Source organism: Sceloporus occidentalis, unplaced genomic scaffold (genome assembly GCF_023333645.1).
Source record: "Sceloporus occidentalis isolate IW3139 unplaced genomic scaffold, rSceOcc1.0.p SCAF_28, whole genome shotgun sequence".
In the NCBI taxonomy this organism is placed as follows: Eukaryota; Metazoa; Chordata; class Lepidosauria; order Squamata; family Phrynosomatidae; genus Sceloporus; species Sceloporus occidentalis.
In genome coordinates, this window is record NW_028317008.1 from 12,400,320 (window position 1) to 12,416,505 (window position 16,186).

Genomic DNA, 16,186 nt, shown 5'->3' on the forward strand with positions numbered 1-16,186 from the left:
TGGATCTGCACACACCCAGACCTTAGTTTTGGATATCTTGTTTCTTTCTCTTTTAGCACCCTCTCCTCACTGTTGTAATATGGATGCGTTCTGTAAAATATAAGATTCTGCAACGTTCTCCTGTGTTATGTGGCATGGGGCATGTTTTATAACTGCATACGGTAGTGTTCAGTAGAGTTTATATCCTTTATACTGCTGATAGTAAAGTTGCTGGTATATGATATCCATACTTGGGAACTTCAAAGAGTAGGTTACATGGAGCTCTCCATTCTTCTGCGGTAAATGTGTTGTGAAGGGCCAAGGCTAGATGCGCCTAGTGGCAGAATTCGCCCAAAATAGTGATGTCCCTAAATTAACCCTAAAGACCCCATTAACCATAACAGCCCCTGAAATTAACCCTAAAGACCCCATTAACCATAACTGTCCCTAAATTAACCCTAAGCACCCCATCAACCATAACTGCCCCCAATAATTAACCCTAAGCACCCCACCAACCATAACTGCCCCTAAATTATCCCTAAAGACCCCATCAACCATGACTGCCCCTAAATTAACCCTAAAGACCCCATTAACCATAACGGAACCTAAATTAATTGCATGTACTCCAGGCAAATTACCTAATAAATTGGTATGGTTGATGGGGTCTTTAGTGTTAGTTTAGGGGCAGTTATGGTTAATGGGGTGTTTAGGGTTAATTTAGGGGCGGTTATGGTTAATGGGGTGTTTAGGGTTAAATTAGGGGCTGTTATGGTTGATGGGGTGTTTAGGGTTAATTTAGGGGCGGTTATGGTTGATGGGGTGTTTAGGGTTAATTTAGGGGCAGTTATGGTTGATGGGGTGTTTAGGGTTAATTTAGGGGCAGTTATGGTTGATGGGGTGTTTATATTTAATTTAGGGGCAGTTATGGTTAATGGGGTCTTTAGGGTTCATTTTAGGGGCAGTTATGGTTGATGGGGTGTTAAGGGTTAATTTAGGGGCAATTGTGGTTGATTTAATGCTGAGGACTGAGGGTTCATTGAATTAATTTAATAAAGTTAAGCGAAGGTGCAGTTAGAGGTAAAGGGGGGGCAGATCGAAATCCTGGGGGCAGTGAAGATTATTAATGTATTTATTTATAAAAGTACGGTATCAGTGATATTCTCTGAATGATCCGGATCCCTGTAAGATTCGAATCTTTGAACGATTCTCTGCCTTCAGTGACATCACTAGAGTAGGCAGGCAGGAGGGTTCATTGACTGTAATGAAAGGGGCCGGGCCAATCGTTAGTGTGACTGCAGGGAGGGACTGGGAAACAGTAACTCCTGTGAGTCACACTGAATGATCCGAAGATTCGGATCATGAATCGGATCATTTCAACGAACGAGTCGAAGTGATCCGATTCGCTCTTAATGATCCGAACTTCCCATCACTAGCCCAAAAGTGGTAAGGGGAAGGAAGTGGTATGGGGAGTGGTTGTGGCCAAACATAGCTCCTCTGCCCAGAGGAAGATGAAACAGACCCAGATTCATGGGGAAGATAGTGATTCTCGGTCATACCTGGAGTATTCCCAGGTATCATGTCGTCATACACCTGTGCCATCAAAGAGCAGGTAGAAGGTTGCAGCTGGTTGAGGAGTTTTTTTGCAATTTATTATGTGTTTAGTCATTAATACATGTTTTAGTGGTTTTTTTTGAGATGAAAAGTTCCTGCTCATTGAGAAAACATTAAAAAAAGAGATGTCTAACATGTATAGAAGTATCACCGTTTTATGTAGCCAGTGATTGCGCAAATACTGTGAAATGCACTGGCAGATAGGTTTTCACTGGTCCCAAACATAACTTTTATGCGATGCACTCGTCAGAGTAAGAAAGTAAGTGTCCTTAAAGGGCGGTTAGGAAATATGGTAAACCTATTCCACAGTAATTGCTAGTGTTACATTAAACGACTTTTTAATTTTATTTTAGGGTGTTAATAAATATAAAAAATGGATTCAGGGATCCACAAAAATAAACAATAAAAATTGTATATGAATGGCAAAAATGTGTTTTTAATAAGATGGCTTATCTGCGACAAAGTTCTTTCATTGAAGCCGTCGGTGATCTTTTCAGCCGTCTTGGATATGCCATTACTGCCAATGATAACAGGACAATGTATTCTAAACGAAGGGAGAGACACACAGAACATTTAATGTCACATGATCACACTACATTCACAGAGTCATTAAAAATAAAATGTAAGAAATAATAAAGGAATGTAAACTTTTTTTTTTTTACATATACATTTGTTTAAATGATGCACATACGTACGGATGCACTTGTATGTTTCTAGAACTTTTGTGACATTTTTAAAATATAAAGTTACCTTTGTAGGTGGCAAAATCCTGTCATATGGAGGGTTTCTAGAACCAATGCTGATCTGCTCAAGTTTCTTCAGCCCACTACCAATATTTGGATGTTCCCTATTGGTTTTTTAAGCACGTCTTGGGAATGCTGTGATGTAACCCTTCTGAAAACAGGAAAGAAGATGTTGTCGCATCTTCTTATTGTTGTACCTGCATGTGGGGTCTCCATTGCTCAAAAACTCAAATGCATTTGCAATGGCATATAGCCCACAGTCCTGGCCGTTTGGTTGCTGATCTACGTCCAGCAGTACCACACTTTTCAGTGGGTCATCGATGACATTTTGGTAGCATTCCTCAATCTGCTCCTGGGCTGAGAGGGAGAGTTCGTCCGGCATAATACTGTCTGCGATTTCCACTCGACCCCTCCTGAAACATGAGGTAAACCAGTGTGCTCGGTCTGCGTCATAATGGATTTGAACAGCCTGCCTACTCACTGGTTGAAATCCAATGTGTGCCAGGAGACAAGACTGTAAACCATCAGACTGAAACTGCGTCTTGAATAAATTGTGAGCAGCATCAATGAGTCTGTCATCCAACCATTCCTGGTTCTGCAGAATATGCAATTGCTCGTAGTCCAGATTTAACAGAGCTAGCCATTCCACAGACTGATCCTGATCAATGAAGGCAAGATCCGTGTTTTGTTCTCCTTCATTGCTGGAGTTAGTTGGTTTGGTTGGTGGCTTCACTGGTTTTCCATGCTGAATAATTTCTTGAGGAAAATCCTCTACAATGCGGTGCAATTTGTCTTTCAATACTTTCTTAGCCCCCTTCAGTATCCTCACACTTTTTCTACGTTTGTAGATCCGTTTTTGCTGATGTAAGCGTGGCGAGGCTCTTTTACTCGTGGGTGCTGAAGAGTTGTTTTCCAGTACAGCCACATTGTTCCCAATAGCTTCGTTGCTAACTTCACGTATAGTCGACACAGGAAGGATTGTGTTTGTTGTGTGTGACGTCCTCTTTTCTGCAGAGTTGCTCTGATCTTCCTTTGTTACAAATCCTTTTGTGCGGCACGTGCGTTTTCCATTTGGTGTCTTTTTGGAAATCAGCTTCTTGTTGCTATCAGTTTTCCCAATTTGTTTCTTTTTGGGAAATATTTTACTTTTTTTCTTCATAACCCTCCATTTTTTGCTCAGTGATACCACTGTCCTGCAAAACTTCTGACTCCAATAGACACATTTGGAAAAGGGAATATTTCCAAACAGAACTTTCAATGCAAACAGGAAACTACAATTCATGTTTAAAGCGCTTTCAGATCTGCTTGTATCAAGAAAAGCAAAAAAATATATATCATATATAAATATATATATATATATATATATAGTCAAATAGGTGCTATCACCACTGCTCCAGTCCAACATCCAAACAATTGAGATGCCAAACAAGATGTAAGCGAAAAGCAGGTCAGAAGCTTTGTTTACCAGGGTGCTTTGTGACATCACCACTCTGATGTCATTGCAGTGCTGATGTCACAATAGTTTGTTTTTTTTCTTGATCAAGCCTGCAGCCTTTTTCTTTTTAAGGCCTAAGCTTAATGTACCCATGGAGAACATCCATTAATAAAAATGAGCAGGTCAAATGAGTGCGGGATAAGAATAATGTATTATCGCAGTAAAACTCCAGCACTGGTACACCTCACTTTCCCTCTTACAGTGAGGAAGGGTGCAGTGACATCATTCACCCAATACATCGTCTTTGCTAAAAGAAAAAACAGATCCCCCCCCCTCGTTGAAAAAAAATGACTTAAAATAATGCACGCACAAAGACACATAAATATATAATAATGCATATTTTTAATTATATCAATTCAAAAATGTTTGAAAATAATTTGTGTACTACAACTCCCATCACCCTCAGTTATGAAGTGAAAATGCCTGTAGCCCTGAAAGCTATATTTTGTAGGAATGGCAGTTGGTATACTCGTAACAGCTGCCTGTGGCCCTGGAAGACGCAAATCACTCTCTCTTGCCTTTACCATCATGTACGAAGTATGAGGCATGTGTAACTGCCCAACCGTCCCAATGTTTTGGATCCCGCTATAATGCGAAACCACTGAAGGTCTGTGAGATATATATATATAGATATAGATTTCTATATAGTTTTGAGACTCTGAAATGTGAGTATTTAAACACATTTGATACCTTAGCTCAAGTACTGACTTGCATACTAAATCAGTGGAGGGCAGCATAGAGCATGAATAGAAAGACCCACTAACCTCAATTACATAGGCTAGAAACTAGACTTGTGCATTCGTCTTCGGGCGAACATGAAAACGAGCACGAAGAGGCCGTTTTTTTGTTCGTTCCGAAGGAACGTAGAACAGAATACAGTGCCGGCAAACCGTAGGCGAAGACGAAGACTCACAATCACGAAGAATCGAAGATTCTTCGTGATCGTCTTCGTTTTTGCCGCGCAACCGCCAAAATTTCAAACAGGAGTGAGCTGATCCTCGTCTGTCCAATCAGCTCACTCTTGTGACGTAACGCTAAGGGTCTCGTCCAATGCCTGTGCTGCTGTTTTTTGAATTCTGAAGGCGCCTTTATAAGACCAGAGCTTGCCTGAGAGATCCATTCATTTTTCGCTGTGACTGCTTTGGCAACACTGCTGTGCTGCATCCGAGCGTTACAGAGAGAGATTGTTCTGTTCTGTGTGAGACTGGTAAGCCTTAGCCTGCCATTTCTCACTGTGTACTTCATCCTCACTTCAGTGCTACTTAATTAATATATTTAATAATAATAATTTGATTAATTTAATTTTTTTAAAATTAATTTGTCATCAACTTTAGTGTAAGTGCTGTTGAGTTGACAGTGCACCCAGTGCCTCAGTGGCACTGGGGTGCCCTTGCCCTGGGCTGGCACTAGTGCCTATTGCCTGTCCTGCTTAAATAAATTAAATAGAATTTATAAATTACAATTTAATAGAATCTATAATTTAATAGTTCATTATAATATTATATATATATATATATATTTGTCAGTCATATATATATATATACTATAGTATACTAGTGTAGAGTGTACTGTAGACATTCATCTACTAGTGTCTAATTTAAAATCAGTAATATTAATTAATATAATTAATAATTGAATTCATTATAAAATTATATATATATTTGTCAGTTATAGTTAGTAATAGTATACTAGTGTAGAGTGTACTGTAGACATTCAGAACATCTACTAGTGTCTAATCTAAAATCAGTAATATCAATAATTCTCTAATTCTTTCTTATCTTAATAGTTAATTAAATTAGCTATAAATAAAAGTAATAATATTAATTAATTACTACTAGCGTATAGTTCAGCTAATCTTATTAGTACTGGTGCTGCAGCTCTATAGTTTGTGCTTTGTTTTAGCAACAGTAAGAGACCAAGTCAATTTTTCTTAATTAATCTTTCATTTTATTTCATTTGTTTTGCTCACCTCAGTCCATCAGTGAAGTGAACTTGTTGGGCTAGTGAGTGCAGCCGCATAAGTGCTGTGTTTTTTTTTGATCAGCAAGCAGTGACGTTAACTGTTTTGCAAAGATTTTCTCATTTATTTTACATTTTATTTCAATTTTATTAAAAGTACCCTTAGTGTTTTGCTCACCTCAGTCCATCAGTGAAGTGAACTTGTTGGGCTAGTGAGTGCAGCAAGCAGTGAAGATAACTGTTTTGCTGTGACATTTTATTTTATTTCTAATTCTTTTCAAGAAAAATTGACTGTGACGAGCTGTACTAAGCAAAGCTTCAAGCTACTAGCTGTAGTACTAAAATAATTCTAATCTTCTTTAATCTTAATCTATAATATATTATAAATAATAATATTCTAATTCATAATCTATAATATAAGTAATTCTAATTCTAAATTCTAATTCATAATCTATATTCTTCTATCTATAATACATAATATATAAGTAAATTAGTTCTAATCTATTAATATTATATAACTTAATATTAATTAATAAATCATATACTGAATCTGATTTAACCTCACTTTAGCTTAGTGGGTTTGAGAGCGTCTGCCTAGAGGTAGACTTATAGTAAGGAAATATAGCTTTAGGCTAGCATAGTGGTAGGCTAAGCTCTTAGGCCCGTGTAAATTCAAATTAAAAATAAAATACTGCTAGTTATTAAATAGTTAATCTTGAGTTAATAATTTCAATAACTTTAGGATTTTGGCAGATTGCACACAGCACAGTGCAGTAGTGGATAGTTTTACTTTTTAAGCAGTAGCACTGAAGAGAACTTCCTCTAATTTTTTTGTCTTTAATTCGTTTTTCCTTTTTTTTATTTTTATGTTTTTATTTTTTTTTTTATAGTTTTTTAAACACTACACTACACTACACTACACTACACTACACTACACACACAACACAAAATTTGAAATGGATCCTCCTTTTGGGACTAAGGAGGGACAAGCTCCATCTACCACCACCACCACCACCACCAGCACCACCACCAGCACCACCACCAGCTCTAAGATGCAGCCTTTGCGTCAGTCTAGTCGGCCAAGTAGGCCAAGCTCTCGCTTATCATTTGGGGAAGCATTGCTTGAAGGATCATCAAGTAAAGGAAAGGCACCAAAAGCAGGCAGTAGTAGTGCGGCTAGGCCCACAAGCTCTATGGTTTTTTACGGAAAGCCTAAAGCACCAGAAGCACGTTCAAAGTTAAAGGGTAGCACAAGTAGTACCAGCCCAGTGACTAAAAAGAAGTGCCTTTTGCCCCAAGCAGCATCTTCCCCATCCACCAGCAGCATGCAAGGTACCAAGCAGAGCCAAATTAGCAGCAAGACTCAGAGGGGTCCCAAACCAAAGCGATCTCATTCCTTTGTAGGGAAAACCACCACCACCACCACCCCCGCCTCTACCACCACTAGTGCTGCGCCTACTGTTCCCACTGGTACCGCCACGCCATGTCCTCCTAGTACCTCTAGCAAGCCACCAAGTCCTTACAAAATTTTTGTAAAGACAGTTAGAGAGAGGGCTACACATAGTGGAACTCCACCTAGCGAGGTAGCAGAGGAGCCTGAGACTGAGAGGCCAAGTGCAGAGTCTATTCTTCCTGCTCGCACTACTACTAGTCACGAGTCTCACGACGATATCAGTCTTAGCTCCAGCCTAGCAGGAATTCCATTCGATCTGGCTAATGAAGAGCTAGACTATGAGCCAGAGGAAGTAGAGGAGATGAGTGGTCAGGAATCAGATTCCTCAGGGAGCAGTGTCCAAATGACTAGTGCACAATTTTCCCCTGAGCCTCCACCTTCTCCGCTACGATCATCACCATCACCACCACCAGCAGCAGCAGCAAAACCTAGCAAATCTAAAGCAATTAGCAGTCCCACTATGGCCAGTACTGTTACCACCAGTCCCACCACCACTAGTTCTGCCTCTGTTCATCCACCCCGAGCAGTAAGAGCAGCACCCAAGGCACACTCCAAGGCTATGCGCGCCCCAATTTGGGAGCACTTTGAAAATGTTGAAGAAGGGCGCTATGGAAAGTGCAAACATTGTGGGAAGCTAATAAGCAGAGGGAAAGTGTCTGGCCATTTTACCAGTGCTAGCATGAAGCATCACCTCAGCACTCAACACAACGCTGTGCTATTGGGGAAAGATGCAGAGGTAAAACTTAGTGCAGGCAGCATAGCTGGTGGCCGTGGAAAAACCCCAACAGCTTCTTCTTCTGAGCCAATAGCAGCAGCAGCAGCAGCAGCAGCAACTAGTGCTGGCAGCCAGAGACCAAGGCAGGTTGGAGCACTGCATGCCCAGCCCACCCTGGAAGAATTTGGGGCATTCCACTCCAAGAGAACGATGCCCAAACAGCAGGCCAATAAAGTAACGCGACTTATTGGTCAGTTCATTGCTGTTGGAGGGGCATCCTTCTCCATGATTGAAGGGGAGCCTTTCAAACAATTGATGGCGGCTGTGGCTCCACAATACACAGTTCCGTCACGTTCCACTTTCAGCAGGAACATTGTCCCCTCGCTGTATCGGTCCTGTGTTGCAGCAGTGAAAGAGGAGCTTTCCAAGGCTGCTGGTCAGTGTGTTCATTTCACTACAGATTTGTGGAGTGCACCTAGCGCCCAGCATGCCTTTCTTTCTTTGACAGCACACTGGTGGCAGCCCGGTGTGTCTAAGGAAGTTGCTGCAGCAGGCTACCGATCATTCCTTCTCCATGCAGAAGTGATGGATGAAAAGCACACTTCCCAAAATATTCTGCATGCGATTAGGAAAATGTTTAGCCTTTGGGTGGGAGCAGAGGCGGGCACCAATGTTGAAGTTGGTTTTGTGGTAACTGACGGAGGTGCCAATATGGTGAAAGCGCTGCGAGATGGTCATATTGTTGGTGTGCGCTGTGCAGCCCACATCATCCATCTTGTAGTGAAGGCAGCAATGTCAGAAGGAACTAATGTGGCAGCAGTAGTTCTGTCCCGCTGCAGAAAGATCGCTGGGCACTTTCACCATAGTGTTAAGGCTAGCCAACTTTTGAGGGAAGAGCAAGAGAGGTCAGGTCTTCCCGTACACTGCCTACGTCAGGATGTCAGTACACGGTGGAACTCCACGTTAGACATGCTAGAGAGGATTTTGGAGCAGCAGAGGGCAATCCATAATCTTGCCTCAGAGCACAATATTGGGATTACCTCTCCATTGAATAGGGAGGATTGGACAGTGATCGCCCAGCTAGTGGCAGTCCTTAAACCATTCAGGGATGCCACAGAAAATTTAAGCTCAAACACTGCCAGTCTGGCCCAGGTAATCCCAGTGTTCTCCCATCTAGGCAGCAAGATGGATGTGTTCCTTGGAAACCGTGAGGCTGTTCAAGGTGGCACTCTACATCCTGACGTAGCAGCCATAGTCAGGAAGCTGAAGGATCTGCTAAAAGTACACCTTCGCAAGCGAATGGAAGAGAGTCCCGAAATGATGCTAGCGTGCCTTTGTGATCCAAGAATTAAGGGAAAGCTAGCTTTGAAATTCAATGTTCTCAGTAGCTACCGGGAGCAATTGGTCAACAAGGTGCGTGACTGGCAGCGTAAAATGGGAATGCTGTCCGAGGAGGGTGAGGTGCAGGAGGAGGAAGAGATGATGTGGTCTGCTACCCCTAGCAGCAGCATCAGCAGCAGTGCCACAAGCAGCACAACACAGCTGAGTGGAGCAGCTGCGTTTTGGGAAGAGGCACTTGGCAGTATAGTTGGACCATCTGACAGAGCTAGCAGCAGAAAGGAGAGTAGTGCTGCTGAAATGGTCAAACTTTACCTCTGTGAAGTTCCTTCTGCTCCTAATGTTGATCCTCTTAGCTACTGGGATGAAAAGAAGAGTGTGTGGCCTGCACTCTCATGGGCTGCGCAGCAGCTTCTATCATGTCCGCCAACCACTGTTCAAAGTGAGCGCGTGTTTTCTATGACTGGAAACATACTGAGTCCACAGCGCTCACGCATGGCACCTCATCTGATGGAGCAGATTGCCTTTCTTAAATTCAATCTGCCCAAATTGGCTTACCCAGCTCTTAGCTTGGAAAGTTAAATTTTTTCTCTCTAATGTTTAAGGTAGTTTCTCCCCCTGGTTGCACTTGCTGCGGTGTGGCAATGCCTGCTACCTCCGCTGGTGTAGCCAATTTACGCTAGGGCCTAGTGTCTGAGCTCTGTAAGTCCGCTCCCAAACGCCTAGGACTGACAGTCTTTGGATGCTTTGCCCTGGGGTGAAACAGGTGAGTGGGTCGTCAATTGCCCACTCATTCACCTTTTTCCGTTTCCAACGCTGCTGCTGGTGGTGGTGCCAGTATCTTTTGCCAGTTCGCTTCCTGGCTGAAATCATGCCTCAGATGTCCCTAATGGAAAGGGTAGTTTCTCCCCCCTGGTTGCACTTGCTGCGGTGTGGCAACGCCTGCTACCTCCGCCGGTGTAGCTAGCTTATGCTAGGGCCTTGTGTCTGAGTTCTGTAGGTCTGCTCCCAAACGCCAAGGACTGACAGTGCTTGGATGCTTTGCCCTGGGGTGAAACAGGTGAGCGGGTCGTCAATTGCCCACTCATTCGCCTTTCCCAATTCTGCTGCTGCTGGTGGTGGTGCCAGTGTCTCTCTTCAATGCCAGTTCGCTTCCTGGCTAGTGTCATGCCTCGAATGTCCCTGATGGTAAGGGTAGTTTCTCCCCCCTGGTTGCACTTGCTGCGGTGTGGCAACGCCTGCTACCTCCGCCGGTGTAGCCAGCTTACGCTAGGGCCTTGTGTCTGAGTTCTGTAGGTCTGCTCCCAAACGCCAAGGACTGACAGTGCTTGGATGCTTTGCCCTGGGGTGAAACAGGTGAGCGGGTCGTCAATTGCCCACTCATTCGCCTTTCCCAATTCTGCTGCTGCTGGTGGTGGTGCCAGTGTCTCTCTTCAATGCCAGTTCGCTTCCTGGCTAGTGTCATGCCTCGAATGTCCCTGATGGTAAGGGTAGTTTCTCCCCCCTGGTTGCACTTGTTGCGGTGTGGCAACGCCTGCTACCTCCGCCGGTGTAGCCAGCTTACGCTAGGGCCTTGTGTCTGAGTTCTGGAAGTCCGCTCCCAAACGCCAAGGACTGACAGTTTTTGGATGCTTTGCCCTGGGGTGAAACAGGTGAGCGGGTCGTCAATTGCCCACTCATTCGCCTTTTCCAATGCTGCTGCTGCTGCTGCTGGTGGTGGTGCCAGTGTCTCTTCTCTGCCAGTTCGCTTCCTGGCTAGTGTCATGCCTCAAATGTCCCTTATGGTAAGGGCAGTTTCTCCCCCCTGGTTGCACTTGCTGCGGTGTGGCAACGCCTGCTACCTCCGCCAATGTAGCCAGCTTACGCTAGGGCCTTGTGTCTGAGCTCTGGAAGTCCGCTCCCAAACGCCAAGGACTGACAGTGTTTGGATGCTTTGCTCTGGGGTGAAACAGGTGAGTGGGTCGCCAATTGCCCACTCATTCGCCTTTCCCAATTCTGCTGCTGCTGGTGGTGGTGCCAGTGTCTCTTCGATGCCAGTTCGCTTCCTGGCTAGTGTCATGAATCAAATGTCCCTAATGGTAAGGGCAGTTTCTCCCCCCTGGCTGCCTCTGTCTGCGGTGTGGCAACGCCTGCTACCTCCGCCGGAGTGGCCAGCTTACGCTAGGGCCTTGTGTCTGAGCTCTGGAAGTCTGCTGCCAAACGTCTAAGACTGACAGTGTTTGGGTGCTTTGCCCTGGGGTGAAACAGGTGAGTGGGTCGCCAATTGCCCACTCATTCGCCTTTCCCATTTTTCAATGCTGCTGCTGGTGGTGGTGGTGGTGCCAGCATCTCTTCTCTGCCAGTTCGCTTCCTGGCTAGAGTCATGCCCAAAATGTCCCTAATTGTAAGGGCAGTTTCTCCCCCCTGGCTGCCTCTGTCTGCGGTGTGGCAACGCCTGCTACCTCCGCCGGAGTGGCCAGCTTACGCTAGGGCCTTGTGTCTGAGCTCTGGAAGTCTGCTGCCAAACGTCTAAGACTGACAGTGTTTGGGTGCTTTGCCCTGGGGTGAAACAGGTGAGTGGGTCGCCAATTGCCCACTCATTCGCCTTTTCAATGCTGCTGCTGGTGGTGGTGCCAGCATCTCTTCTCTGCCAGTTCGCTTCCTGGCTAGAGTCATGCCCAAAATGTCCCTAATGGTAAGGGCAGTTTCTCCCCCCTGGCTGCCTCTGTTTGCGGTGTGGCAACGCCTGCTACCTCCGCCGGAGTGGCCAGCTTACGCTAGGGCCTTGTGTCTGAGCTCTGGAAGTCTGCTGCCAAACGTCTAAGACTGACAGTGTTTGGGTGCTTTGCCCTGGGGTGAAACAGGTGAGTGGGTCGCCAATTGCCCACTCATTCGCCTTTTCAATGCTGCTGCTGGTGGTGGTGCCAGCATCTCTTCTCTGCCAGTTCGCTTCCTGGCTAGTGTCATGCCTCAAATGTCCCTAATTGTAAGGGCAGTTTCTCCCCCCTGGCTGCCTCTGTCTGCGGTGTGGCAACGCCTGCTACCTCCGCCGGAGTGGCCAGCTTACGCTAGGGCCTTGTGTCTGAGCTCTGGAAGTCTGCTGCCAAACGTCTAAGACTGACAGTGTTTGGGTGCTTTGCCCTGGGGTGAAACAGGTGAGCGGGTCGCCAATTGCCCTCTCATTCGCCTTTCCAATTTTTCAATGCTGCTGGTGGTGGTGGTGGTGGTGGTGGTGCCAGCATCTCTTCTCTGCCAGTTCGCTTCCTGGCTAGAGTCATGCCCAAAATGTCCCTAATTGTAAGGGCAGTTTCTCCCCCCTGGCTGCCTCTGTCTGCGGTGTGGCAACGCCTGCTACCTCCGCCGGAGTGGCCAGCTTACGCTAGGGCCTTGTGTCTGAGCTCTGGAAGTCTGCTGCCAAACGTCTAAGACTGACAGTGTTTGGGTGCTTTGCCCTGGGGTGAAACAGGTGAGTGGGTCGCCAATTGCCCACTCATTCGCCTTTTCAATGCTGCTGCTGGTGGTGGTGCCAGCATCTCTTCTCTGCCAGTTCGCTTCCTGGCTAGAGTCATGCCCAAAATGTCCCTAATGGTAAGGGCAGTTTCTCCCCCCTGGCTGCCTCTGTTTGCGGTGTGGCAACGCCTGCTACCTCCGCCGGAGTGGCCAGCTTACGCTAGGGCCTTGTGTCTGAGCTCTGGAAGTCTGCTGCCAAACGTCTAAGACTGACAGTGTTTGGGTGCTTTGCCCTGGGGTGAAACAGGTGAGCGGGTCGCCAATTGCCCACTCATTTGCCTTTCCCATTTCCTTTTCCATTTCATTATTTTCCTTCTGATACACAACCAACCAAACATAACACACACAATAACACATATAACACATATAACACACAGTGACATCACACATAACACACATACACACACACTTACAATGCACAAAACACAAGGACCTTTTCCTTGTTATTTGCCCTGGCCTTCACTCACTAATAGCATTACATTAACACTATAACTCACACTTCACCCTATAACATTTTTCCATCCACATACCTGCCAACAGACCCAACTTTTTCAGGGACAGTCCTGCTTTTTTCCAGTCCTGTCCCATCTAATTTAGCTAAACTAGGTATGCAAAATGCAAATACACATAGGTAGTTATAGCTCGGTAGGTAACGCTACTATAAACATTTAATAAATATAATCAAGTACTAAATAATAAATCTAACTTTAAAATACATTTAAATAAACCCCTATTTTTTTTTTAAAAAAAACATTAAAATTAAATTATTATTATTTAGACATAATCCATCTTTAACCAAACCAGTGCACTGCTACTAATCTTAAACATAACCGTACATTAACCCTAAGCTATTTTTTAGTTCTTGTCCAACATTTTTCCATCAGCATACCTGCCAACACACCCAAGATTTTGGTGGACAGTCCTGCTATTTTCCAGTCCTGTCCAATAAGTAAGTTGGGTTGTTGCAAAGTATGCCATTGTAAATAGGTAGCAAATGTTAGGCATGTAAAGTGGTCCAAAATCAATTTAAAAATGTAAAATATTCCCTATTCTTTTATTAACCCCTTCGAGACAAAGGCTGATTTTACTTTTTGTACCCTTTATGACAATGGCCTTTTTAACATTTCTGCGCTGCTTGTGTTTAGCTGTAATTTTCTTCTTTCCCGTTTACTGAACCCACACACATTAGATATTGTTTTTTTCAGGACAAGAAGGGCTTTCTTTAGATGACATTGTTTTGATTGTATCATATTATTTACTATTAAAAAAATTATAAAATATGGTGAAAAATTTAGAAAAAAATGACTGTTTCTAACTTTTAGTTGAAAAATCTTTTACTCATCTATAAAAGGTAATGAAAAAACCTGCTAAATAGATTCTACTATTTGTCCTGAGTTTAGAAATACCCAATGTTTTTATGTTTTTTTGCTTTTTTCTACCCATTATGGGGCAATAAGTACAGGTAGCGTTTTGCTATTTCAAAGCCATTTTTTCCAAATCTGGTAATTCTTCCCCCCATGTGCCATTCCGGGTATCTTTGAACCCGGCCAATGCAATTTACCCCATCAAGTCATATATTTTTGAAAACTAGATAGCCCAGGGTATTCCAAATGCTAGTATTTTAACTCTTTCCATGCACCATATCTACCACCAGTCTTTGTCAAACTTTGTGGTAGTCATTTTTTTGCATTTGGTTTTCCACACACATTTTAATTCAGGTATGAATTAAAATGTTCTCGTATATGTCACTATCACAAAACACCCCAATATGTGTTCAGCAACATCTCCTGAGTACAGCGATACCTCACATGAATGATTTTGCCTGGCTGTTTTGGGGCAAAAATGCCACATTTGGGGCATGCGCTTTTTTCAATGTTGAACTTTGGCATTTGGGATCCACTGCCCATGCCCTATTTGGTACATCTTTGAGCCAGGCCATTTCAGTGTGCCCAACAAAACCATATATTTTTCAAAACTAGACACCACAGGGTATTTTAAATGCTGGTATTTTAACTCTTTGCATGCACATATTTTACCACCAGCATTTTTTCAAAGTTTGCAGTAATATTTTTGTGTGTGTATTTTTCCCACACACACCTACTTTATGTATGAATTTACAGCTCCTGGTATATGCCGCTGTCACACGACACCCCATAATGTGTTCAGCAACATCTCCTGAGTGCAGTGATACCCCACATGCATGGGTGTGTCATTTTTTTGGGGAACTAAAAGGCCACATTTGGTACGTGTGCATTTTTCTAATTGGAAATTAGATGTGTGGCCATCCTTCCCCCCGTGTTAATTGGGACGTTGTTGAACCTGGCCCATTCAATTTACCCCATCAAATCATACATTTTTTAAAAGTAGACACCCCACGGGCATTTAATATGCCAGTATTTTAACTCTTTCCATGCGAGAATTGTTTTAAGCTAATATGCTAATTTTAGGACTTGCTCACAAAAATATATTTTTTATATATATATATATTTTTTTTTTATTTTTTTTTTAAAAAAAAATGTAACATTTTTTTTCAACTTGGAGGTTCCCCTGATAGTGACATCAGTGGGAAATGATTTTTACATTTTACTGTTTTTTACTATTTTTTTCTAATTATTATTAATTTTATTTTATTTTTTAATTTATTTTTACTAATCACACTGTGATTAGAAAGCTGGGCTCCATTGACTTGCATGGTGAATGCAGTACCTGTATTCAACCTGCAAGTGGAGCCAAAGTTCTCTAGATGGTCTGGACCATCTAGCAAACTTTTAAAATTTGTGGTTCCTGTTACAGGACGGCGGCCATCTTCCTTGATGGCGAAGATTGCCGGCAGCTGCGGCTGTGACCGCTCTCCGGAGCGGTCACAGCCCATCAAAAGGTTAGTGTTTGGTGTCGCTGGATGCCTCCTGATCGAGGCATTCCAGCGACACCATTTAAGTTTAGGAGGCGATCGTCGATCGCCTCCTAAACGCTTTTAAAACGGGCGTCCGCCGCCATACAAAGTATGGCGGATGTTGACGCCCCGTGGAGGGGCCAGAGATGGCCCCTTCGTGCCGATCGCGGCGTTGCTGAATGCCTCGAGGTCGAGGCATTCAGCAACGCTTTTTGGGTGCAGAAAGCGATAGTAGATCGCTTTCTGCACCCGTTTAAAGACGTGCCGGTCCTGGCACGTCAATTGTCGTAAAGCACATGCTTTTCCGTGCCGTGCCAGGACCGGCAATTGTCATTAAGGGGTTAAACATCTATGGACAGTACACCTCGGTATGTGTGTGCAACTCTATTGGTCGTTTCGGCAGGGGGCTCGCCTGCCATCAACGAATGAAGTGCATTCTGCAGTTCTGCAATTCACTCGTTGATGCCAGACCAGCCCCCTGCCGAAACGACCAATAGAGCTGCACACACGT